Here is a 4,098-nt window from a genome sequence, read left to right on the forward strand (position 1 = left end):
TTACATTGGGGATTAAGTTTCAACACATACATTTTTGGTGAAGAACTCATTGAGACCATAATACCCCTTTGGAAAAAACAAAAATAAACCCAAAACAAACAAACAAACAAAAATGGTAGTGTAGAAATTCCCTTGAATAAAGTCTGCCTTACAACCTTTTTTTTTTTTTTTGAGACAGAGTCTCACTCTGTCGCCCAGGCTGGAGTGCAGTGGTGCAATCTCAGCTCTCTGCAACCTCTGCTTCCCAGGTTCAAGCATTTTTTCTGCCTCAGCCTTCCCAGTAGCTGGGATTACAGGTGCCCACCACCACACCCGGCTATTTTTTTTTTTTTGTATTTTTAGTAGAGAGGAGGTTTCACTATGTTGGTCAGGGTGGCCTTGAACTCCTGACCTCGTGATCCGCCCGACTCAGCCTCCCAAAGTGCTGGGATTGCAGGCGTGAGCCACGGCGCCCGGCCGGCCTTACAATCTTTAACAAGTGTCATTAATAATTTTTCTTTAATAGTCAGTACTCGTACTCTTGAAAGTAGACAAATTTCATTTTGTAGCACAGTCTATTTCTAGCTCCTAATTAGAAAGACTGAAAATATGTTCAAATGACAAATAAATTAACAAACAAGTTGTTGATTGGGAAAATGGGGAAAGTGCATAAGATTAAAAAAATGACATTTTATCAACACATAGAAAATTTAATTTCTCTCTTCTATTTTAGCTAACCACATGGTAGAATATATATATTCAAATAGGTTTCTCAGTCAATCTAATTCCAGGACTTGCTTTAAACTGTAACTCCATCTATAGAAATAACAAACAACCCTATTTTTAAAAATTTCTGAAGATAAATGTTTTCTTTCTGAAACTACCTCCTCAGAGCCCAAGGCTCCATGTTGAGTTCTTGCTCTGAAAGAGATGGGAACTCTAAGAATTAGTCACCTTCTAAAGATGAAAAGATTATCCCAGACCAGCTAGAACCTTCTAAAGACTTTTCTCTCAGCTGTAATCTTAATTAGGTGTTAAGGAGATAAATAGCATATTCTCCAGTTTTAGAACTCTTTTGGAAGAAAAATAACATGCCAAAAGTAAATATCAAAAGGTCTGGTTCTTCATGTGATGAAGACAGCTGAATTGGGTGATGACCATCCCAAATATTCAAGCATTGTGAAGTGGCACTTTTGTTATTTACACCTCTATTAAATTTCCCTCTCCTGCGACTGTGAGACAACAGGTAAATCATTTTTCTGACCTTCACTTTTCTTATATGCAAATCAGAGATAATAACCTTACCTCACAAGGCTGTAAAATTAATGCAATAATTTTAAAAATGTGTACACGCACATATATATAAACACAGTCTAAAACAATCTATGTATCGATATACATAGATAATATTCAAGGTTTGTTACTTGCCCTTCTTCCCTAGTCACAAAAGTATCCTCCCCTCAGATATAGACATGTAAGAGCCCTTGGGTTGACATAGGTATTCCTTCTGGAATTTGGTAGGGGTCATTTTAGTTGTCATGATGACTGGGGAGTTGACAGTGCTATTTTCATTGAGTACCCAGAGTCTGAGTATCCCTAAGCCCATTATAATATACCAGAAGGAGCTGAAGAAGGAAGGAAGGAAGGAAGGAAGGAAGGAAGGAGGGAGGGAGGGAGGGAGGGAGGGAGGAAGGAAGGAAAGAAGAAGGCAGGAAGGCAGGCAGGCAGGCAGGCAGGCAGGCAGTCAGGAAGGAAGGAAGGCAGGAAGGAAGGAAGGAAAGAAGGAAGGGGGAGGAAGGGAGGGAGGGAATAAAAATAAAGAAATGACCCTACTAAAATGCCAATTATGTGCCTTCAAAAATAGTGAAGGCATCTTTGATTACTTCTGGTTCTTTGAGGACAACGACCCTCAGAAAGGCCTTTTTCTGTTAGTGGCTTCCAGGGTACTGCTTACTTTAGTTTGAAAACTTTGACAGAACAGATCAAACTAACACTTGGTCTATTGTTTTCATTTGCTATTCTTGAATTTTACTATTCTTAATCTTTACAATTGAGATGCATTTGGAGAATAATTATTTAGTACCCAAACTCTGGAGTCAGACTTCTGGCTTCAAATTTTGACACTGCCACTTTGGTAGTTTTGTGAACTAAGATGATTTGCTTAACCTCCCTGTGTCTCAGTATCCTTATCTACAAAATGAAGCTATCAGTATAACACCTGCCTTCTAAAATAGTTACAAGGAAGCAGTGAGTTAATGCATCTAAAGCACTTAGAACAAGGCTTTTCACTAAATTATCATTTTCAAAATATTGGCCGAATTTTCTGTCTTAAAACATATTGTCTTAATCTATTTGTGCCACTACAACAAAAATACCTGAGACTGGGTAATTTATAAACAAGAGAAATTTATTTTTCATAGTTCCAGAGCCTGGGAAGTTCAAGATCAAGGCACTATCAGACTCAATTCTCTGGTGAGGACTGCTGTCCACTTCCAAGATGGTGCCTTGATGCTGTATCCTCTGTATGTATGTAACACTGTACTGTGTCCCCACATGGTGGAAGACAGAAGAGCAAGAGAGCCAAATGGTGGGTAAAACCTCTTTTACAAGGGCTTGAATCCCTTTCATAAAAGAGCTTTTATGATCTAATCACTTCTTCAAGGTTTCATTTCTTAGTAGCATGACATTGGTCATTACATTTCGACACTTGACTTTTGAGGGGCAGATTCAAACCATAGCACCTACCTAGACCTTAACACTTTCAGGAGACAAAAATCTCTTACAGATTGTTTGAGATACCTGGAGTAAGACAGAACTATGTTAAAATACAGGCTTCACTTTCTATTAGTATGACCATGAGCAAATCAATATATTTGCACATTCCTAACGCCTCCCCAGAAACAGAACCCTGTACAGCCCACAGATCCAAGAGTCAATTTAACCTCTTTTCTTTATAAATTACCCAGTCTCAGGTAGTTCTTTATAGCAGTGTGAGAACAAACTAATAGAAGGTTATTGTGAGGATTTAATAAAATATAATACATAATGCTTAGTCTTCTAACTGGCACATCGCAAAGACTTCAAAAAAGTAATCTCATATGTACAATTTTAGTTCAGTAACTGTGTTGAGAGCAAGACCATCCTGGCTAACATGGTGAAATCCCTTCTCTACTAAAAAATACAAAAATTATCTGGGTGTGGTGGCATGCACCTGTAGTCCCAGCTACTCGGGAGGCTGAGACAGGAGGATCGCTTGAACCCGGGAGGCAGAGGTTGCAGTGAGCCAAGATCATTCCACTGCACTCCAGCCTGGGTGACAGAGTGAGACTCCATCTCAAAAAAAAAAATGGACTCATACACACATCTTCCACCCATGGTCTCTCCCAAATCTCATGTCCTTCTCAAATTGCAAAATACAATCATGCCTTCCCAACAGACACCCAAAGTCTTTACTTATTCCAGCATTAACTCAAAAGGCCAAGTTTAAAGTCTCATCTGAGCCAAGGCAACTCCCTTCTGTCTATGAGCTTGTAAAATGCAAAACAATTTAGTTACTTCAAATATACAAAGGGAGTACAGGCATTGGGTAAATAATCCCATTCCAAATGGGAGAAATTGTCCAAAACAAAAGAGCTACAGACACCATGCAAGTCCAAAACCTAGCAAGTCATTAAATCTTAAAACTCCAAAGTAATTTCCTTTTACTCTGTGTCTCACCTCCAGGGCGTATTGATGCAAGGGGTAAGATCTCAAGGTCTTAGGCCGTTCTTCCCCTATGGCTTTGCAGGATATAGCCCCAGCAGCTACTTTCACAGGCTGCTGTTGTGTGCCTGCATCTTTCCCAGACACACAGTGCAAACTGTTGGTGGATCTATCATTCTGGGGTCTGAATGACAGTGGCCCCCTCCTCACAGCTCCACTAGGCAGTGCCCTAGTGGGGGCTCCAACCCCACATTTTCCCTTTGCACTTCCCTAGTAGAGATTCTCCATGAGGGCTCTGCCCCTGTAGCAGACTTCTGCCTGGACAACCAGGCATTTCTATACATCCTATACATTTCTATACATCCTCTAAAATCTAGGCAGAGCCTCCCAAACCTCAACTGTTGCCTTCTGCACACC

The sequence above is a fragment of the Nomascus leucogenys genome, chromosome X (assembly GCF_006542625.1).
Source record: "Nomascus leucogenys isolate Asia chromosome X, Asia_NLE_v1, whole genome shotgun sequence".
NCBI classification, from domain to species: domain Eukaryota; kingdom Metazoa; phylum Chordata; class Mammalia; order Primates; family Hylobatidae; genus Nomascus; species Nomascus leucogenys.